Consider the following 24,362-nt stretch of genomic DNA (forward strand, 5'->3'; position numbering starts at 1 on the left):
AAGTTCCTCCCACACTCGGCGCAGCATGTCCCCATCAATGAGTTCGAAAGCATCGTTGATGCGAGCTCGCAGTTCTGGCACGTTTCTTGGTAGAGGAGGTTTAAATACTGAATATTTCACCTAACCCCACAGAAAGAAATCGCATGGGGTTAAGTCGGGAGAGCGTGGAGGCCATGACATGAATTGCTGATCATGATCTCCACCACGACCGATCCATCGGTTTTCCAATCTCCTGTTTAAGAAATGCCGAACATCATGATGGAAGTGCGGTGGAGCACCATCCTGTTGAAAGATGAAGTCGGCGCTGTCGGTCTACAGTTGTGGCATGAGCCAATTTTCCAGCATGTCCAGATACACGTGTCCTGTAACGTTTTTTTCGCAGAAGAAAAAGGGGCCGTAAACTTTAAACCGTGAGATTGCACAAAACACGTTAACTTTTGGTGAATTGCAAATTTGCTGCACGAATGCGTGAGGATTCCCTACCGCCCAGATTCGCACATTGTGTCTGTTCACTTCACCATTAAGAAAAAATGTTGCTTCATCACTGAAAACAAGTTTCGCACTGAACGCATCCTCTTCCATGAGCTGTTGCAACCGCGCCGAAAATTCAAAGCGTTTGACTTTGTCATCGGGTGTCAGGGCTTGTAGCAATTGTAAACGGTAAGGCTTCTGCTTTAGCCTTTTCCGTAAGATTTTCCAAACCGTCGGCTGTGGTACGTTCAGCTCCCTGCTTGCTTTATTCGTCGACTTCCGCGGGCTTCGCGTGAAACTTGCCCGCACGCGTTCAACCGTTTCTTCGCTCACTGCAGGCCGACCCGTTGATTTCCCCTTACAGAGGCATCCAGAAGCTTTAAACTGAGCATACCATCGCCGAATGGAGTTAGCAGTTGGTGGATCTTTGTTGAACTTCGTCCTGAAGTGTCGTTGCACTGTTATGACTGACCGATGTGAGTACATTTCAAGCACGACATACGCTTTCTCGGCTCCTGTCGTCATTTTGTCTCACTGTGCTCTCGAGCGCTCTGGCGGCAGAAACCTGAAGTGCGGCTTCAGCCGAACAAAACTTTATGAGTTTTTCTACGTATCTGTAGTGTGTCGTGACCATATGTCAATGAATGGAGCTACAGTGAATTTATGAAATCGCTTCAATCATTTGTAATAGCCCTGTATATGTAACGCTGAATAGCGCCTGTGCGACAGGATCCAGCAGTGTTCGGTTAGTGCTGTGTATGAAGCGTGTGTACATCGTTAGTGTGTGTGTGTGTGTGTGTGTGTGTGTGTGTGTGTGTGTGTGTGTGTGCTCTTCGCTGACGAAGGCTGTGGCCGAAAGCTAAGTGAGGGTCTTTTAATCGTGCCTGTCTGCAACATGACGGTAAGCAGCAATCTATCTTTTCCGGCATTGTTGACGTATTGTTGGCGAGTGAACGCCAGCCCGCTCGCTGTCAAGTGGCAACCGAGTTAAACAGGCCTGTAGAGCACCAACAGAACTGTAACACATTCGTGAAGTTCGCAGTCTGCTCTAAGGAGCAAAATATCAATTTTTGGAGTGTTCAAATAAACAAGCTTTGACCCTGGAAGTGGTTGTCCCGCCTAGCTGGAGTATACTCACAACAGATCTGGAGACGAGGAAGGCCTCCATGACGGGCTGAGATGCGCTGGTTACTGACCGCTTTACGCGCGCGACTCGCCAAACACCCAACACGTGTATCCGTTTACAAAGCACGCCTTCATCACCGCACTGGAGCGCTGCTGCGCAGCCAGAAGTCGGCCAAACTCTATCCGCTGCGCCTGGCGTCCACACACTCGCTTACTACGGTATTAGAGTCCTGCATGACCGAGTAAGCGAGCACAAAATACGAGAAGGGGCGAGCACACCCTAACTGGATAGGCTACCCGCACTAGTTCTTGTGACCGAGCATAGAAGCCGTGACCGAATACGTAGCACGTAACTTCAAACACATTACACGTGTTACTATCCGTGTGACACTGCAGCCAGTACGGGCTTCTTATTTGTGGTGTGTCTCTCTGTAATCATGCAGCGCGAGGAAGCCAGTGTAGTAAGACGTAAGATTGAAACCAATGTTTACACATTAAAGAAACGGGAAGGTCTAAGAAGCCAAGTATGGAGTACATTTCTGTTTGTTGTAGATGAAAACATTGCGTCTACTGTGTACGTATCGTGCATAAACTGCTCCACTTTATTGTTTTTCCAGTCGGGAACCACTCATTTAAAGAAACACAGTTGCAAGAAACCTCACAAAGATCGTTTCTTTGGCCGTCCTTCCGTTATCTTAATATGCTTGAAATAATTGAAAAGCAGGAAATTCTTAACAATGTGCGACAAATGTGTGCTACGTACGCAGGTACAACATTCAATCATTAACATAATCGTTTTTGCATAGTTAGTGGAATGTGTATTATAGAGAAACGGGAATGTTGTGACTCGTATAATATTTCATTAACGTAAAACATCTCGTTTTTATGGGAACGGGGGTCGGGTTGTTTGGGGGGAGAGACCAATCAGCGAGGTCATCGGTCTCTTACGGGAATGTTTCGATGATTTCCATATCAGTTCTGTATTACTTGTCTCTTTTGTTTATTATCATAGATCCTTCAAGTACCGTGTCATTACCACCCAGAAAGAGAGCTCGTTTCAAGGAATGGAGGAACAACAGATCATCCGCAGCAGATGAAGTAGATCTGTACATTTTAATGCACCCCGGAGATGATGATGACATCTTAAAGTGGTGGAGCAGACATGAAACAGATCTGCCAGGTTTGGCTGCAGTTGCAAGACGTATTTTATGTATCCCAGCAACAAGCGCACCTAGTGAAAGGTGCTTTAGTAAAGCCGGCATGTTACTAACAAATTGCCGCAGCCAGTTAAATCCGGAACGCGTTAGTGATTTCCTGCTGATCAACAATAACTATAATTTTGTTTATGTTGCAAACAATTGAACGTATGACAAGTTACGTCTGTAAATGTTTAATGTTCTTTGTATGCTTTCTTTATGAAGATGGTTGTCTTCTAGATTACAGGGAAAGCACTTATTTAATGTTTCCTATAAATGAAAGGAAAAATATCTTTTTTGTTTGGAAATGAGACTCGTCTTCTATCCGCGATTGTATTGAAATATCATTTTACTTTCCAGGTGCTTTATGAATTTAGCTGTGTCACGTACCCGTTCTTGGAAATGTTACTTTTGTATTAAAAGAGAGAGAGAGAGAGAGAGAGAGAGAGAGAGGCGTTGGATTTGTACAGTGAAGTACAGTGCAGCGAGCCGGGGCGAAGCGAGGTGACACGTCAGCGGTGACCGGTCATGCTCGGTTATCCGCGTGTCCGGAATCCGGACATCAGACATGGGGCGAGTCTGTGACCGAGCCGAGTCGTATGGGGCCGGACACGAGCTGCTCGGTCCCCCCGTCAACAGGCGAGCCGTGACCGGTCAAACACTGACAAGGGGAGGCCGCCAATTGTGAAATTCAGATTCGATTCATACTGCGCATAATAAAAGCTCATGGCCAGAGGTGTAATGTGGCAAAGCACCAAGATGCACTTCTCAGCCGTTGTCGAGAAAATCGACAGTTAAAAGAAACCGTTGCGGTGAAATACTCTCTACGATTAATAGTTTTCTACAGCGTCGTGGCGCAGCGGTAAGCGCTGGGGTTTGTAATCCGAAGGTCACCGGATCGAATCTCCCACCATGCCACTTTTTTTTTTAGTATTTGTTTTTTGTAATTCAAATATATATATATATATATATATATATATATATATATATATATATATATATAATTCCCGGCAATCAGTTGCAACAATTACGCATATAATAAGTTGTTGAAAGTCGTTTGTCGTGGGAAAAACTGGCGACTTCGAACATCATTATGTTTTCCGCAAACAAAGTTGTATTTCACAAATGTTATTAATTGTCTTCATAATGTTAACCACGTATAGTTAACGGAAGACGTAGAAACGATATTCCGAAACGAATACGTATAGCGTAAGTCAAACGCTCGAATTAGAATAGAGACCCCACGAACACAAATTCGCTGTGGCAGGTATGAAATATAAACTCCGTTACTCGCTCGTTACACTTGATGAACAGATGTTGAATGGGCCGAAACGAGCCGCCGCATAACAGCATAGTTCCCTGCTAACTTCGAAAGAAGGTAGATGCGGTCCCTAGCGCAACTTATAACATAGTCGAAAATCAGTGCGGACGGGAGAGCTTTGGTACACCTTGTTATAAAAACGGAAAAATGGAGGCGGTACAATTGGAGAGCGATCAGCCTTCACCAACATGCATAAGCAATTCATTAATAGTATATATATATATATATATATATATATATATATATATATATATATATATATTTGAATTACAAAAAAACTAATAATTAAAAAAATTGCGCGCCACGACGCTGTGGGAAACAGTTAATCGTAGAGGGTATTTCACCGCAACGGTTTCTTTTAACTGTCGATTTTCTCGACAACGACTGAGAAGTGCATCTTGGTGCTTTGCCACATTACACCTCTGGCCATGAGCTTTTATTATGCGCAGTATGAATCGAATCTGAATTTCACAATTGGCGGCCTCCCCTTGTGAGCGTTGCAGCACTCTCTACGGTATCACGAGCTCCCAAATGCGATTTCCCTTATAAACTGATCTCTCACTACCGCTTCTTGCTGGTCATGTAGAAACCCCAATATTGATCCTGGAGATGCAGTTCTGGCTGCCGGATTTCGTCTTCCACAATCGGTAGCTCGCTCCGTGTATACTTTTAAGATCGCAGCTTGCCTTTTACAACAATCTTTTACGGCATGTTGCTTCGCCCCCCCCCCCCCCTCTCCTCCCCACGTATGTGTGGGATACAACATCCAGACGGGGGAGGGGATGAAGGAAGAACAAGAAGCATTGGACTGAGGGCGAAGTTCTTCATTTCCTTTACTGAATTCACGTCTAGCGTATCTGATATTTTTTTCTGCACAAAGAGACGCATTAATGTTGATATATTTACTAAATCAGAAAAATCGAACTGTGTGACACTAACCTTACAGCCAGCGTACATGGTTGGTTTGTAATTGATCTGCCGGCCGTAGTGGCCGTGCGGTTCTAACCGCTACGGTCGCAGGTTCGAATCCTGCCTCGGGCATGGATGTGTGTGATGTCCTTAGGTTAGTTAGGTTTAATTAGTTCTAAGTTCCACGCGACTGATGACCTCAGAAGTGAAGTCGCATAGTGCTCAGAGCCATTTTTTGTAATTGCTGTACACAATCTCGCTTTTCGTGTCACAAGCAGTTGCGCACCTTGACAAGCTGGTGAAAACATAATTGCTAGGTAAGTGTACATGATTAAGAACATGACATTATCTCCTAGGAATTAATATTTTAGCCATTCCAAGACCGCAAAACACTGGAATGCGGTAATCTTCCACCAGTGGTCACATCGCACTTTTTCCACCAAAATACCGTGTATTTTACTTAATTAAGAAAATGTGGGTGACTACGGAAGCCCGACGGAATTATTAACGATATTCCAAAAAAATTAATCAAATACACCACATTAGAATTTTAATCAATATTAATACTACTTCGTAACAGAAAATACTTTTTTTAAAGGTGAAAGTTTAATGATAATTTGTCAATGCGACAGAACATACTACACTATTTTACAGTAGTGAAGTTAAATGTGGAGAACGCTATAATAATGAAAACTTATGACCTGATTGAAATAAATACATGGGTTAGCGGCACAGGCCAGGATGGATTTATAATGTGGAGTTTAATTTGACAATAGACTGAAATTTATTTGCTAAGACGAAAATGTTGAGAGTATTTGTATGAAGTTATATATGTGGATCAACATATCCTGAAACAAAGGACGCTATTTTTCCTAATCTGACATTACTGTTTCCATCACTGATGCGTGGTGCTATGTTACAGATTGTAAACCGTAAATATGCACCATCTTCATGTATTGACCTCAAAATTATTTTTTATTTATTTGGACAAGAATGCTGAAAGACACGCCAGCAAAAGAAAGAGTCGACACGAAAACAATATCTTTTCCCAATTTCCGAAACTGAATGCCTACAGCAGCTGCTCGATCATGCCTTACTGTGGTCGTAACAGGCACTTCTTATACACAGTCCAGTTACATTAATGTGTCCACCTGTCGAAAGCCTGAATATGTTCCCCAAGGGTAGATGTATACTTGTGTTGATTCACTGCGCCTTCTGGTCGAGCGGTTCTAGGCGCTTCAATCAGGAACCACGCGGCTGCTACGGTCGCAGGTTCGAATCCTGCCTCGGGCATGGATGTGTGTGATGTCCTTTGGTTAATTACATCTAAGTAGTTCTAAGTCTAGGGAACTGATGACCTCAGATGTTAAGTCCCATAGTGCTTAGAGCCATTTGAACCATTTTTTGAACTATGCCTTCCAGAATTAGAAGGTCATCCGGGGAAAGCCACGAAAACATTCCCCAGATCATAATGCTCCCTCCTCCGACCTGGACCCATCCGACAGTTGTTGCTGTTTGTTCTCAGACTTTGACGCCGTTCACGCCAACGAACATCTGTTCGATGGAGCATAAAACGTGATCTGTCTGGAAAGGCCAACTGTCACCACCCAGTGGATGTTGCGGTACTGGCGTGCAAACTCCAGCCTCCATCGCCGACGAACAGCAGTCAGCGTGGGCGCATGAACCAGGCGCCCACTGCGGAGTCCCATTCGCAACAACGTTCGCTGAACGGTCGTTGAGGAGACACTGTTGCTGGTCTCTTGCCTCAACAGCAGGACGCCTATTGGCCCGTACACACCTCCGCAGCAGTCGTTCACCGCTTTCAACTACTGCCCGTGGAGCACCCTCAGTTGCCTAAGCGACGGTTTTGAATATAGCCATTTTGCCATGCACAGTATATTTTAACAACGGCGGCACGCGAATTTAGCCGTTTCGGAAATGCTTCCAGTGTTGGCCCGAAAGATAATGATCATGCCCTTTTGGACGTCAGATAAATCGCTTCGTTTCCACATTACGACTGCGACCATCACCGTTTCCCGCGTTAGTCCCTTATCTGGCGAGCAGTTCTTGCCAGGGATGTGCGCAGGTTGTGTCAGGCAAATCCAACACCTTCCATGAAAACCCTGACATGATAGCAAATCCGGCAGTATGTCACATAGCTCCAAATAAATCCTGACATTAAATTAATCAAAGTAATACGATCAACGAGTGAGCAAATGGAATACCACAGACTAACACAAGAACGCCTAAATGCATGTCATACCTTCCCACCGTGAAACAGACGCAGTTCTGAGGGGAGAAACGAGAACAGAAGCCGAGAGCAGAATCGTGTAGACTAGGAGGCCCTACGATAAGGGACGGACACCCACGTCGCCAGCCGACCACCAAAATCACCCCCAGCCCATGTTAAAAGATAGAGCCCTTCAGCCCATGTTAAAAGATAGAGCCCTCTAGAAGAACAGTATAGATTTTACGATAACACTAAAAGGGCCACACCAGCTGCAAGTTTTAGCGTGAGACTTTTTCGCGTCTCTGTTATGTTGCAAACGTTAAAAACATTGCCCCACCACGAAAAGTATAACGTTTCTCTTTGGATAGACAGAGTTTTTGTAGGCAGAGCTTAAGGTTAACATTGAGACCCTGATTGGTCAGTTGTAAACACAGCCAGATAGCTTTTTTTAAACCAACTTCGGTAAATTGTAGTAAGGAGAAGTTAGGAGAGAGTTGCTTCCGAGACGGCGAGGTGCGTGGAGCTGTGCCGCCCGCAGCCCCCTGACGCTGCCTAAGCACCGACAAGGTAATGAACGCACGCGATGCCGCATTTTTGAGCGCATAAGGCTTCACTCAGAACTGCAGAAGTCTCATCTGTTACACCCCCGTTTTGCGTAATACTAGTGTCGATCGTCAATTAAAGCTCATGGCATTCACATTTGCTACGTAAGTTAAAATCTCGCGATGATTTCTCTGTTATCTAATTATTGAGAAGCCACATCAGTCACTGTAATTTACGACAAGTTTTTTTTTTGGTCATCAGTCTACTGACTGGTTTGATGCGGCCCGCCACGAATTCCTTTCCTGTGCTAACCTCTTCATCTCAGAGTAGCACTTGCAACCTACGTCCTCAATTATTTGCTTGACGTATTCCAATCTCTGTCTTCCTCTACAGTTTTTGCCCTCGGCAGCTCCTTCTAGTACCATGGAAGTCATTCCCTCATGTCTTAGCAGATGTCCTATCATCCTGTCCCTTCTCCTTATCAGCGTTTTCCACATATTCCTTTCCTCTCCGATTCTGCGTAGAACCTCCTCATTCCTTACCTTATCAGTCCACCTAATTTTCAACATTCGTCTGTAACACCACATCTCAAATGCTTCGATTCTCTTCTGTTCCGGTTTTCCCACAGTCCATGTTTCACTACCATACAATGCTGTACTCCAGACGTACATCCTCGGAAATTTCTTCCTCAAATTAAGGCCGGTATTTGATATTAGTAGACTTCTCTTGGCCAGAAATGCCTTTTTTAGATAAGTAATTAAAGATAGTTGGGGGTCACAGTAGACCATTTTGATAGTTTTCTCTTTTATGAAACTTAACTTAAATGTAGATTATAGATGTGATATGGCATAGGTCATCCTTCGATCCATTGTAGAACTTGGAAACCCATTCAGGGAATATTCGTTCACATTTTTGTTGAACGCAGTTGGTTTTTATCATCCTGTATTAAAATATTTCCTTTTATCAATAGTGCAATTTATAAACAATGTTTTGTGAGTATAATAAAATTTCCAATGGTAAACTTAACTGCTTTTTCGACGTTATTTTACGAGCTAACTAAAAATAGGAAAGCCTTGAACCCCTTCCACTAAATTTAGTTAGTATTGAGATTCTTTTACAGGGATTGCAGTGGAGCTGACGCTGAAATCATTAAGTATTTGATTACATCATCGCTAGTCTCACTGAACTCTTCTGAACTCTACACGTCATGTGTGGTCTGACGTCTCCTTACCAGCAACAGGTCCCAGGTTCAAACTAGTCAATTCCCTAAAAAACACGCTCAGAGCGTCGTTGCGCGAAAGTGGTAGGGAGATACGACTTAGAACAGACAGACACCACGCAGAATGTTAGAAGGTTATGCATTGGAATGTTATGCCCGCTGAACCTTCCGATGTTGTGTTATGATGAGGTGATATGCTGGATTGGCCCCAGGTGATGTCCTCAGGCTGTTGTGGAGAAAATTACTCTCGCAGCAAGACTGGCCTTTGGAGATGTGGAGGTGAATTGTTCTTTGGCAGCTGCGGAGGAAATCACTCTCGCAGCAGGTACGGCCGACGTCTTTCCGGGCTGCGGTGTTGTTCGTGGCCCAGTTCCAGGACGAGCCGATTGTGGGACTGACCGGAACTTCTTGTAGATAGCGCGAGCAGTCTGCCGAATTCTGCATTGTTTTCCGCGTCCTCTCCGACAGGCCTTATACTAGGATCGTTCAATAAGTAATGCCCCACATTTCTTTAAAAAAAAAGCCATTTACATACATCTTTGATGTTTTTTCTCTGCGCCGATGAAGTTCCGAACCGTTCTGGCCGATGGTAGAGCCGTAGTACAGCGTCAAAATGGCGTCTACACACGACTCACGTTACAAGCAGCGTGCTGTTATTGAATTCTTGAAAAAGAAACCGTGGTGAACATCCACAAACGTTTGTGTGTACAGTGTATGGCGATGCTGCAGTTGATAGGAGTACAGTTGAGCGACGGATGAAGAAATTTACAGCCTTAGGAAATGCAGAAACAGAGCTCCATGATCAGCCACGCTCGGGACGTCCTGTCACAGCCACCGCTCCAGACGTGCTGAATCGTGCGGACGCCATTATTCCTGCAGACCGGCGCATCAAAATTCGACAATTGGCTCTACACTTGTCGGTAAGCATTGGAAGTGCGTCTGAAATGATCGAGACTCCCGGATACTGAAAGAGGTCTCACGATAGGTTCCACGAATGCCTCATCCAACCTCCAAGTCCAGACCTGGCACCCTCGCACTCCCATCTCTTTGGGCCGCTTAGAGAGTCTCTATGGGGAACACACTTTGAAGATGACGACAGTGTCAGTCATGCAGTGAAAACATAGCTACGCCTACAGGACACGAGCTTTTACCAGAAGGGAATACACGCTCTTCCACAACGCTGGCGTATGGCCATGGAACGTGATAGGGACCACACAGAAAAACAAGACATGGGGAAGATATGGTGATGTATATTGTCACCAGATTCTGACTCTTAAGAATAGATACTTTCCGAGAAAAAAATGTGGGACATTACTTATTGAACGACCCTCATATATAAACCTACCACCGCTAGTGCTGCCACCTGGCGTTTATGAGTGCTTATTGCACGTTGACATCGAACTCAGGCGGTAATCACATTTATGTGACTTGAATGTGTATCTCGCTGTATCAGGATAATCGACTTAGATGAAAGATTAGTTTTCCAGCCCGTTGGGCTTCGTGGCTCACACAATCATTTACATCGTCAGCCTATGCCTCGTTTTTCAGCTGGGTCTATGTATCGCTGTAGGTTCCCTTCGCTGCTCCTTCCTTTGTGCACGTTGTAGCCATCGTGACTTATTTGCCGAGATCTGATTTCAGATTTAATTCTTTTCTTGCGTCGTTACTTCGGGTTAGGGCGCCTATACATTAATGACCTTGCAGAGAATATTAGGATAGTAAGGTCAGACTGTTTCTACATGATGAAGTTTAATAGTCAGATAGAGAAAAGATTTCAAAATGGTGCACGGGCTGGTAACTTTCTTAAATGTCCAGGAAAGTATAATTGTCCTCGTAGCAAAGGTAAAAAACGTAGTGTGTGCTATGATCACAACGTCACTGAGTCACAGCTGGAATCATACAAGTCATAGAAACAGAAATGGACGTAACAATCTCTTGGAACGTGAAACTGAATGATCACATAGGTTCATATGTAAAGTAGGTGCCGACTTCGGGTCACAGGCAGGATACTGAGAAAAATTCAGTCAGTCTACAAGAGAGGTTGCTTACGAAACACTCGTGAAGATAGACGTCTAAGTATCGCGTGAATGCCTACTCACAAGGTTTTCAGGACCAGAATTACGTGAAGAACCTAGGAATATACTAGAATCCCTTACGTATCGCGAGGACAAGATTAGTTGAATTAACGAGCGCGCAGAAGCGTTTAAACAGTTTTTCTTCCAAGCTGCATATTCGAATGGAAAGGGACGGAACCATCACATATAGTACTATGAGATGTATCATCTGCCACGCACTTCACAGTGTTTTGCAGAATATCAATTTAGGGGTAGAGGAACTATATTTTCCTTTCACTGAATTCGAATTCGTGTCGTCCTTGAAATATCTGACTGTTTCTATACTGACCACTTGTAGTCTTTCGCAAGTGCGGAATCCCGTTGTGTCCTCGTATTTCAGTCGCCCCAGTGACGAGCAGCTCAGGAATAACAACGTGACACACGCCAGGCGCCGCTACTTGTGTAGCTTTCACAGCCAAACAACCCGCGCCACCACACAATTCATTAGGACCCGCCACGAGCATGCACGTTACGCACAGCGAACGTGGCCGTTACTATTCCGAACAACTCTCAGGCTGCGCTCACAGAGGATCCGATATCGGTGGATTCCGCCGACGACCGACATCGGCCAGAGACGACTGAACGTTTCAAATCAGTACTCCATTACGTGCGAACACTGTAGCCGATATTATCTCCCGAATGTACAGACTTCTGACGACAATCGGTGAAATTCAAAACAGTTTGTTTTCTTCGGTCAAATCGAGCGACGTTCTCGCACACGAAATATGGCGCGTGAGAATCTGATAAGTTTAGCCCAAGAAAGAGTGAATTTGTAGCATCCTGAGCATCAAAATATCATAATCGGGTTGTAATTCGGAATCTGTGGCCTGAAATCGCAGGTTTATTCGAAACCTCAAATAGGCGAAATCTTTATTGGACATTTCAGGCAAAGATTATAACCTCAGAAAATAATTTGTTCAAAAAAATGGTTCAAATGGCTCTGAGCAGTATGGGACTTAACTTCTGAGGTCATCAGTCCCTCGAACTTAGAACTACTTAAACCTAACTAACCTAAGGACAGCACGCACATCCATGCCCGAGGCAGGATTCGAACCTGCGACCGTAGAGATCTCACGGTTCCAGACTGTAGCGCCTAGAACCGCTCGGCCACTTCAGCCGGCAGTTTGTTCAAATGAAAAGGATGGCGTATCTTATATGCTTACATCTACTGTAGTGGATCTTTTTTGTGGTATGTTGTCATTAATTGTCTACAAATTACTATTACTGCTTACTGGCGTTCTATGCCATTAGGGTAGTGATGCTGTTAATATGAAGTGGTTTGCAAATGTGGCGAACGGTATGTATTTCCACTTTTAAGAGCTGTAAGTTTTCAGAGCACCTTATGCTACACTTTCGCTTGTCATTCACTCGTGTGCTAAATGACAGTCATTGAATTTAACTGACGTACATGTGCACAACGTTAAACACAGCGAAACAGTGTGTTTATAACTTGCTTTTCACAGTCACCACGGATTATCTCGAGTATGTAACAGAATGTTTCTCCCGTCACCTCATACAAGGTGTTACAAAAACGTACCGCCAAACTTTCAGGAAACAGTCCCCTCACACAAATAAAGAAAAGATGTTATGTGGACATGTGTCCGGAAACGCTTAATTTCCATGTTAGAGCTCATTTTAGTTTCGTCAGTATGTACTGTACTTCCTCGATTCACCGCCAGTTGGCCCAATTGAAAGAAGGTAATGTTGACTTCGGTGCTTGTGTTGACATTGCTCTACAGTACTAGCATCAAGCACATCAGCACGTAGCATCAACAGGTTAGTGTTCATCACGAACGTGGTTTTGCAGTCAGTGCAATGTTTACAAATGCGGAGTTGGCAGATGCCCATTTCATGTATGGATTAGCACGGGGCAATAGCCATGGCGCGGTATGTTTGTATCGAGACAAATTTCCAGAACGAAGGTGTCCCGACAGGAAGACGTTCGAAGCAATTGATCGGCGTCTTAGGGAGCACGGAACATTCCAGCCTATGACTCGAGACTAGGGAAGACCTAGAACGACGAGGACACCTGCAATGGACGAGGCAATTCTTCGTGCAGTTGACGATAACCCTAATGTCAGCGTCAGAGAAGTTGCTGCTGTACAAGGTAACGTTGACCACGCCACTTTATGGAGAGTGCTACGGGAGAACCAGTTGTTTTCGTACCATGTACAGCGTGTGCAGGCACTACCAGCAGCTGATTGGCCTCCACGGGTACACTTCTGCGAATGGTTCATCCAACAATGTGTCAATCCTCATTTCAGGGCAAATGTTCTCTTTACGGACGAGGCTTCATTTCAACGTGACCAAACTGTAAATCTTCACAAGCAACATGTGTGGGCTGACGAGAATCCGCACGCAATTGTGCAATCACGTCATCAACACAGATTTTCTGTGAACGTTTGGGCAGGCATTGTTGGTGATGTCTAGATTGGGCCCCATGTTCTTCCACCTACGCTCAATGGAGCACGTTATCATGATTTCATACGGGATACTCTACCTGTGCTGCTAGAACATGTGCCTTTACAAGTACGACACAACATGTGGTTCATGCACGATGGAGCTCCTGCACATTTCAATCGAAGTGTTCCTACGCTTCTCAACAACAGATTCGGTGACCGATGGATTGGTAGAGGCGGATCAATTCCGCCACGCTCTCCTGACCTCAACCTTCTTGACTTTCATTTATGGGGGCATTTGAAAGCTCTTGCCTACGCAACTCCGGTACCAAATGTAGAGACTCTTCGTGCTCGTATTGTGGACGGCTGTGATACAATACGCCATTCTGCAGGGCTGCATCGGCGCATCAGGGATTCCATGCGACGGAGGGTGGACGCATGTATCCTCGCTAAAGGAGGACATTTTGAACATTTCCTGTAACAAAGTGTTTGAAATCACGCTGGTACGTTCTGTGGCTGTGTGTTTCCGTTCCATGATTAATGTGATTTAAAGAGAAGTAATAAAATGAGCTCTTAACATGGAAAGTAAGCGTTTCCGGACACATGTCCACATAACATATTTTCTTTCTTTGTGTGTGAGGAATGTTTCCTGAAAGTTTGGCCGTACCTTTTTGTAACACCCTGTACATTCGTAAAACTTGTTTGGTCATTCCGATAACTGAGGACAGAGTGTATACTACTCGCCATGTTCTTTACCAGACAGGAAAACTCATTCACATGCATTCAGCGCCTCTTAATAGCAGAAGCCGCTATGCAGAACTCGTATCCAAGCAGAGAGGCATCGTGGTATCCACCCCACCCTAAGTGGTTAAAATATAACCTACTTCATGCGTGGAATAGATTCTAACCTAACCTAACCTAACCTCCTTGACCCTGCCAAAAACTGACGAAGAAGATCGGATGCACTATGTCCCGCTGTCGGCCGACGTTTTCGGGCGACCTCTCGCGACGGTGTCTGACGACCGTTGTCGGTGCCGCTGTGAACGCAGTGTAATACGTGCGGACCTTTGGTCCTGCAGTAAAGATTGATTTATCGCTACTATACGCGTCAATTTACACTACTGGCCATTAAAATTGCTACACCACGAAGATGACGTGCTACAGACGCGAAATTTAACCGGCAGGAAGAAGATGCTGTGATATGCAAATGGTTAGCTTTTCAGAGCATTCACACAAGGTTGGCGCCATTGGCGATACCTACAACGTGCTGACATGAGAAAAGTTTTCAGTCGATTTCTCATACACAAACAGCAGTTGACCAGCGTTGCCTGGTGAAACGTTGGTGTGATGCTTCGTGTGAGGAGGAGAAATGCGTACCATCACGTTTCCGACTTTGATAAAGGTCGGATTGTAGCCTATCGCGATTGCGGTTTATCGTATAGCGACATTGCTGCTCGCGTTGGTCGAGATCCAATGACTGTTAGCAGAATATGGAATAGGTGGGTTCAGGAGGGTAATACGGAACGCCGCGCTGGATTCCAATGGCCTCGTATCACTAGCAGTCGAGATGACAGGCATCTTATCCGCTTGGCTGTAACGGATCGTGCAGCCACGTCTCGACCCCTGAGTCACCAGATGGGGACGTTTGCAAGACAACAACCATCTGCAAGAAGAGTTCGACGTCGTTGGCAGCAGCATGGACTATCAGCTCGGAGACCACGGCTGCGGTTACCCTTGACGCTGCATCACAGACAGGAGCGCCTGCGATGGTGTACTCAACGACGAACCTGGGTGCACGAATGGCAAAACGTCATTTTTTCGGATGAATCCAGGTTCTGTTTACAGCATCATGATGGTCGCATCCGTATTTGGCGACATCGCGGCGAACGCACATTGGAAGCGTGTATTCGTCATCGCCATACTGGCGTATCACCCGACGTGATGGTATGGGGGTTCCATTGGTTACACCTCTCGGTCACCTCTTGGACGTTACATTTCAGATGTGTTACGACCCGTGGGGCTCTACCCTTCATTCGATCCCAGCGAAACCCTACATTTCAGCAGGATAATGCACGACCGCATACTGCAGGTTCTGTACGGGCCTTTCTGAATACAGAAAATATTCGACTGCTGCTCTGGCCAGCACATTCTCCAGATCTCTCACCAACTGAAAACGTGTGGTCAATGGCGGCCGAGCAACTGGCTCGTCACAATACGCCAGTCACTACTCTTGATGAGCTGTGGTATCGTGTTGAAGCTGCATGGGCAGCTGTACCTGTACACGCCATCCAAGCTCTGTCTGACTCAATGCCCAGGCGTATCAAGGCCGTTATTACGGCCAGAGGTGGTTGTTCTGGGTACTGATTTCTGAGGATCTATGCACCCAAATTGCGTGAAAATGTAATCACATGTCAGTTCTAGTATAATATCTTTGTCCAATGAATACCCGTTTATCATCTGCATTTCTTCTTGGTGTAGCAATTTTAATGGCCAGTAGTATATCCGCCAGACGCTCGAAAAGCTGTGTTGCGGTTGACAGAGAGAGGTTAGCGATGTTTCAGAAACGACAGTAGCATCTATTAGGCGAGAACAAGACAGAGGGGAGAAACCTCGAAAGTTGCGAGCGTATCCTTCGGCACTGTAAAAAAAAAGTGTTCAACTCGTCCTCCTCCTCCTCCTCCTCCTCCTCCTCCTCCCCCCCCCCTCCCCCACCCTGCAGGAGTTCTTCAGGCTTGAGTTATTGGACTACATGAATTTATTTTGCGGAAATAAATGCAGCATTAAGACAAGTGCTGTTCGCATAAGAACTTTAAGCACGATTTATCGTGTTTTGGCAGAAAGTTGGGGAATTCTGTGTGGGGTTCCTCCGCTTTTCTTGCAATACAGCATATCGATTAACAAGTAAATAAGTGCTGCTTCTATAAAATGCAGAGCAAGAGCTGACTGTTCCGCCATTTTTAGCCGATCATCCACATAGCAGCGGTACTGTTTACACAGTTTTCTAATTAAACTACGTTCCGTAGAAAGCATGAAGGACGAACAGATGCCAATTCAGCTGCCGAATAACACGACGTTTGCCCCTCTCCTATTCCCTACACCTCCTCCAGACCTGTAGAGAGATGGTGCGAAGACATATTTCACTTCACACGTCACAGTCAATGACTTGCGTTTCACGCTGGTTCTTCGCACATAAGCCTTACCGCGTCTATACAGTGTGATTAACAGCTTGTACACGTGCTCTAGCCAGTAAGGTCTGTATGCAGAGAAGGCAACTCTTCATCTTAATACAGAAGAGCAAATAAAGAACCTCGAACGATAATTAGAAGAGTAACATACATTCTTCATCACGTGGCTACGGGACATATTTTCTTACTTTCTGTAAAGTACGTATACAGTCCTTCAGTTTCTTCAAGTGACACTATCAAACAGTATGGGGACTACGGCATTATATTCAATCCTGTGTTAGCTTCCTCCCCCTCCTCCCACCCACCCACCCACCCTTTGGCGAATACCGGGCGCGGGGGCGTTTTTGCTATTAGCACCACAGCAGAAAAAAAGAGCTTCTAATCGGAAACAGAAACATATAAATACGCAATACGCTATCCATCACCTTCCAAATTAACCTTTTTATGCTACATTTCGGTCTGTTACCCGAATCTCCATTAAAAAAGACAAAGCTTGTTTTGTGACACAGTCGTCGGATTTGACAAGTCACAGTCGCACGGTCACTTTCCAAGTCACAGTCGCACGGTCACTTTCCAACCTCACGTAGACTCTGCTACAGATAATTCAATCACCACAAAATTCACTTTTCAAAGAACATGTATCTAGTTGCTGTGATAAGTCACTGCTCAAAACTGGACAGTAGTATCGAGATCTTCAATACACCCCGTTCTCTGCATCTGCGATTCAACTGTCCATATCAACATCTAATCAATATCTAAGCGCAACTCCTCCGCATACCCAGAATAAATTTAAATTTACACCGAGGCGACAGTCATGGAATAATGATATGCACATAACATATGGCGGTAGTATCACGTACGTACGGTATTAAAGGCCAGTGCATTGGCGAAGCTGTTATTTGTACTCAAGTGATTCATGTGAAAAGGTTCCCGGCGTGGATATGGGCGCAGCAGGGGAATTAACAGGCTCTGAACGCGAAATGGTAGTTGGAGACAATGCATGGAACATTCCTTTTCGGCAATCGTTAGGGAATTCAATATTCCGAGATCCACAGTGTCAAGAGTCAGTCAGTTTCAGGCATTACTTCTCACAACGGACAACGCAGTGGCCGACGACCGAAAGCAGTGGCGTGTGAGTAGAGTCGTCAGTGTCAAAATACAAGCAACAATGCTAAAAATAACCGCAGAAATCAAAGTGGGACGTACGACGAACGTATGCGCTGCGACAGTGCGCCGAAATTTCGTGTTAATGGGCTATGGCAGCAGACCACAGACGCGAGTGCCTTTGCTAACAGCACACGACATCGCCTGCAATGCCTCTCCTGGGCTCGTGACCACATCGGTTGGACTCTAGATGACTGGGAAACCGTGGCCTGGACAGATGAGTCCCAGTTTCAGTTGCTAGGGGCTAATGGTACGGTTGGAATGTGGCGCAGACCCCACGAATCCATGGACCCATGTTGTCAACAAGGCACAGAGCAAACTGGTGGTGGCTCCATAATAGTGTGGGCTGGTTTTCCACGGAATGGACTGGTTGCTCTGATCCAGCTGAACCGATCAATGACTTGAAATGTTCGGCTATATGGAGACCATCTGCAGCCACTCATGGACGTAATGTGACTTACCCGCCCATCCAACACTTATGGGACATAATCGAGAGGCCAGTTCGTGCACAAAATCCTGCATTCGGCAACACTTTCGCAATTACTGACGACTGTAGAGGCAGCATGGCTCTTTATTTCTGCAGCCCTCAACGACTTTTGAGTCCATGCCATGTCAAGTTGCTGCACTAGGCCGGGCTAAAGGAGGCCCGACATGATGCTAGGAGCTATCTCACGACTTTAGTCACGTCAGTGTAGAGACAACACTATCACTCCGGTGCTACAGCACATGTCAATTATTAGGCACACATTTTAAACTATCGGATTATATAAGTAATAGCTACAGTCACACACACACACACACACACACACACACACACACACACACAAACATAAACACACACACAAAAACACAAACAACACACACACAAACAACACACACACAAACAAAAAAAAAACACAAACACACACACACACACACAAACATAAACACACAAACATAAACACACAAACACAAAAACACAAAAACACAAAAACACACACACACACACACACACACACACACACACACACACACACACAGAGAGAGAGAGAGAGAGAGAGAGAGAGAGAGAGAGAGAGAGAGATGGGGGGGGGGGGCAACAAGTTGAATGTGAAATGACACCAAATTTTTGTTATAGGTTGAGTATCACAGCCAAAGCAAAAGTTTCCAGAATGAGATTTTCACTCTGCAGCGGAGTGTGCGCTGATATGAAACTTCCTGGCAGATTAAAACTGTGTGCCGGACCGAGACTCGAACTCGGGACCTTTGCCTTTCGCGGGCGAGTGCTCTACCAACTGAGCTACCCAAGCACGACTCACGCCCCGTCCTCACAGCTTTACTTCTGCCAGTGGCAAAAGTTACTGTGCAGCACACGCTCTCTCGCCGTAGAGTACATGCGGGATCGTGAATGGCGCGGCTGAGAATTATCAGGTGCTGCATCGGGGCAGCGTTCTCCCACAACACGCTCAAGGCCTGGCCCGGCATCTGGCCGAAGGAAAGCAGTCAGGGCCACCGCACACGTCATCCGCTTGTGTTTTGCTGCCGAACACAGCTTGCAGAGTGACACGGCAGACTTAGTGACCACCATTAGTCGGTCAGCATATAAAGAAGATCGGTAGGTAGGTTTTGCGCGACCGTAATGTACTTATTATGGTACAAAGTTACTTGTGTGATTTTCCAGTTTCGACAGACCCCTGCAGTAACATACGCTATGTACCCATCGTTCTACTTCAGCAGCAAAAAGATTCTAGCTGGCACATACTGACGACAATACTAACAGGCAGTGTGGTGCCTGAATGAGCTGCCAGAAACACGGATCGTTTTTGGTTAATTGATTCTTCCAAGCCGGCCGTGGTGGCCGAGCGGTTCTAGGCGCTTCAGTCCGGAACCGCGAGACTGCTACGATCGCAGGTTCGAATCCTGCCTCGGGCATGGGTGTGTGTGATGTCCTTAGGTTAGTTAGGTTTAAGTAGTTCTAAGTTCTAGGGGACTGATGACCTCAGATGTTAAGTCCCATAGTGCTCAGAACCAATTGAACCATTTTTTTTTTTTTTTTTGCTTCTTCCAATTAGAAACTGTAAACAGAGGCGGACTGATGAGGTATGCTATGAGGTGATTCTCAGCAGAATCGGAGAGGGAAGGAAAACAGGGAAAACACTGACAGGAAGACGGGACAGGATGGTAGAACGTAAGTTAAGCAGGGAATAACTTCCCTGGTACTGGAAGGAACTGTAGAGGGTAAAAACTGTAGAGGAAGTCAAAGACTGGAATGTATCCATCAAACAATTGAGGACGTAGGTAGCAAGTGTTACTCTGAGATGAAGAGATTGGCAGAGGAGAGGTATATATATAATTTGTTTTGAATCATCAGTACTCTGACTGGTTTCATGTGGTCCGCCACCAATACCTCTCCTCTGCCAATCTCTTCATCTCAGAGTAACACTTGCTACCTACGTCCTCAATTGTTTGATGGATACATTCCAGTCTTTGACTTCCTCTACAGTTTTTGCCGGCTACAGTTCCTTCCAGTACCAGGAAGCTATTCCCTGCTTATATCCCTGCGTATTCGTAAAGACGCTGTGAAAATCTGAAACCATCTGTGGAAGTCGTGGATCAGTTATTTTGGCAGTAAATGTAATCGTCAGATGGAACTAAGCTTCACGCCATACATTGTTCCATTATGGCCGAAAGTTGGGTCTGGCAACAGAAAAGTGGCGGGATCGAATCCTGGTCGGACCTCGGAATATTTCAGTCCGCTTTTAAACTTGCCTACACCTCTCAATGATGATAGGAGTCGTCTCGAACGACACGTGGTTCATATTACACGTTAACCTCTACGACCCCTTTGTCCGGTAGCATCACTAGGGCAGGTTAGGGACACGCAAATCATGTCACACGGGATTTATTATGGTGGAAAAGCGGCAAGCCCAACGATATTTCAACAGACTGATAGCTACATTTTTGCGACTAAGAAGTCTTATTTGATATAGAAATATTTCCATAGTACAGGCAGGCGACCATTCAGACTTAGCACAACTTTGAAATACAGAAATATAGATCGCACAATTCTTTACTAAGCGATGATATTTTGAAACGCGTAACGCTTAATAAAGAACTGTGCGATCAAGACTTTTCTATATTTCGAAGTTTTGCCAGATAACGAGTCTTAGCCACATACTAACTGCTGTGTTTTCAGGCTACTCTGTTACGATTCTCAGCTTATTCTGTTACTAAATAGGAAGATGCTTGAAGGTGACAGAATACCTTGCACTTTTATCCTAACATTACTGGCGACAATTTGTGTTCTTTGCGGCTACAGAAACAGGTAATTTTAGCAGCCACAAATTGACTACCAAAGATTGTCACGAGCGCAGAAAGAAGAAAATAAAAAAAGCACACGTCCGGAATGAACCAGTCAATACCAGTTGGCGAGTGTTAGCGAGGTGGTACAGGTAGGGAACCAGTTATAAATGATACCGGAATAGATACGCAGACCAGAGTGGAGAGGGCTGCTATGTAATCTACGATAACTGAGCATAAACACAATCGAATAAGAGAAGCACCAAGAGGTGGACGACGGACATGAGGTGGAGGAGAGCTTATTGTACATCCAAATCTACATCTACATACATATCCTGTAAATCAATGTGAAATGCTTGGAAGAGTGTATGTGACATGGTACTACATGTTCTGTGCGGTATTTAAGTTCAAAATTTCGCAGAGATACTAGAGGAATAATTTTTGCCGAGTTCCATACACGAATGTTTTTGGTAGACACCACAGCACGTGATGTAGTGGAGGCTACCCTCTAATGCGGACGCAGAAAACGAACAGCTAGTGGCCCGCACTTTTGAGAGCCTTGACGCATGTCACTAATGGGCGGAAAACTACCTCCGTAAGCAGTGGCGCCGACTACGATTAACTGTCGTGGACAGGCGTTCCGAGTAGTTAAGCCAGAGAAGTAATAACTATTTATTTCCTGCAGTAGCTAAGCAGACTTCTGCTTAAATACCTAATACACACAAACCCGCTTCCATAGACATGGTAGCTACCGAGTGTGGTGTGTGCGATTCGGTCTTAGGTGGAGGAACCATACTCTAGGAAGAGGACTCCATAAAGGGTGTGCCAATGTCCTGCGTTAGATTACACTACTGACTATAAACAGTTACCACCGCAAAATAGATTGGAGTAACCGTCTGGAGTAAACAAAAGTGAAATGAATACAGAAAACTACCTGTAGGGAAAGCAGATGCGACACTGAGATTCAATGCAAGAAGCTCAATCAACGGCGAAATAAGTGGCCTACAAAACACTTGTTCGACAGATTACTGAGTACTGCTAATGAGGCCGGCACCATTACCAGACTGGGTAAGGGCATTCGAATGAAAATGAGGCAGATGAGAAATAATATTTTAAAAAAATCAGGTAACTGCAAGTAAGACTTGCGTACCGAATGTTCCGTAAAGCTTTAATTAAGGATACACATAGTTTTTTCCATCCTGGGAATCGAGAATCTAGGCGATTTTTGCCTGTTATCGGTATCAATACTGGCAAGATACTGGTTCCGGGAATTCTAAGATTTTCTAGATTAATTCCAAGATAACTTTCGGATTATTTTCACTTAATTGTGCCGTGAAGTCTTGCTTCCTGCCACACTTCATGATTCTAGATCAACAAGAAGTACCCTATAGGTTTTGATGAGTGAATCTGCGAGTATAAAATAATAATATGTGATCAAAAGTATCCGGACACCCCCAAAAACATACGTTTTTCGTATTAGGTGCATTGTGCTGCCACCTGCTGGCAGGTACTCCATATCAGCGACCTCAGTAGTCATTAGAGATAGTGAGAGAGCAGAATGGGGCGCTCCGCGGAACTCACGGAGTTCGAAAGTGGTCACGTGATGGGCTGCCACTGGTGTCATACGTCTGTACGCGAGATTTCAACACTCCTGAACACCCCTTGTTCCACTGTTTCCGATGTGATAGTGAAGTGGAAGCGTGAAGGGACGCGTACAGCACAAAAGCGTACAGGCCGTCCTGGTCTGTTGACTGACAGTTGAAGAGGGTGATAATGTGTAATAGGCAGGCATCTATCCAGACCATCGCACAGGAATATCAAACTGCATCAGGATCCACTGCAAGTACTGTGACAGTTAGCCGGGAGGTGAGAAAACTTGCGTTTCATGGTCGAGCGGCTGGTCATAAGCCACACATCACGCCGGTAAATGCCAAACGACGGCTCGTTTGGTGTAAGGAGCGTAAACATTGGACGATTGCACCTATGTGATACATAGGATTAACGGACTACACCGAAAAAGTTCAACGAAGAGCAGCAAGTTTTGTGTTGTCGTGAAACAGGGCAGATAGTGTCACGGACATGTTAAAGGATTTCGAATGGACACCATTAAAACAAAGGCGTCTTTCGTTGCGGCGGAATCTTCTCACAGAATTTCAATCACTAACGTTCTTCTCTGAATGCGAAGATATTTTGCTGACGCCGACCTGCACAGGGAGAAACGATCATCAAAATAAAATACGGGGAAATCAGACTTCGCAAGGAAAGATACAGGTGAAACTTCCTGCCAGATTAAAATTGTGTGCCGGGCCGAGACTCGAACTCGGGACCTTTGCCTTTCGCGGGCAGAAGTAAAGCTGTGAGGACGGGGCGTGAGTCGTGCTTGGGTAGCTCAATTGGTAAAGCACTTGCCCGCGAAAGGCAAAGGTCTTGAGTTCGAGTCTCGGCCCGGCACACAGTTTTAATCTTCCAGGAAGTTTCATATCAGCGCACACTCCGCTGCAGAGTGAAAATCTCATTCTGGAAAGATACAGGTGTTCGTTTTTTCCACGCGTTCTTCGAGAGTGGAATAATAGAGAATTATTGTGATGGTGGTTCAACGAACCCTCTTCCAGGCACTTAAGTGTGATTTGCAGAGTATCCGTGTAGATGTAGACCCTGTAGAAGAGAAGAAAGATCCAAGGAAGAAGGGCGCTTTAAGTCGCGGCATCGTTTAGTCAGCATGAGAGCGTTACGGGGATGCTGCACGAACTCCGTGGCAGACTTTGATAGGAGGTGTTCACCACGTTTAGGGTTACTACTGAAATTCGGAGAGTGCGCCTTCAGGGAAGAATCCGGCAAGATATTGCTTCCTCGCAGGTATGTTCTGCGAGATGACCACAACGAGAGAAACAGAGGTCCTAACGCAGATTTACCGACAATCACTCCTTACGCAAATGGAAAAGGCAAATGAGGGAGGCAGGAGGGAGTGACATAATGGTAGCAGAAGTACCCTCCACCAAACACTGAGACTCTGCTTGCGGGGTGTAGAGGTAGCTGCAGCTTCTTGGCAGTGAGAGCACGACAGGTTACTGGTGTTGACAGTGGGGGACGCAGAGCTCGGCCGGAGTAGGTAGTAATCCGGTGCTGGGTTTCACACACTCCACAAGAACACAGAAGCAGACAGCTGAGGCACTGGTTGCAGGCGGCGCGCGCAGCCCCGGACGCAGA

The 24,362-nt window shown here is 45.4% G+C and overlaps 1 protein-coding gene across 5 annotated transcripts in view; it reads right to left on the reverse strand.

The window, feature by feature from the left end:
* The window catches only part of LOC124711241 (TBC1 domain family member 4), a 485,094-nt gene that overhangs the window by 69,504 nt on the left and 391,228 nt on the right, over nt 1-24,362 (reverse strand). The window lies entirely within an intron of this gene.

Source organism: Schistocerca piceifrons, chromosome 8, assembly GCF_021461385.2.
Source record: "Schistocerca piceifrons isolate TAMUIC-IGC-003096 chromosome 8, iqSchPice1.1, whole genome shotgun sequence".
In the NCBI taxonomy this organism is placed as follows: Eukaryota; Metazoa; Arthropoda; class Insecta; order Orthoptera; family Acrididae; genus Schistocerca; species Schistocerca piceifrons.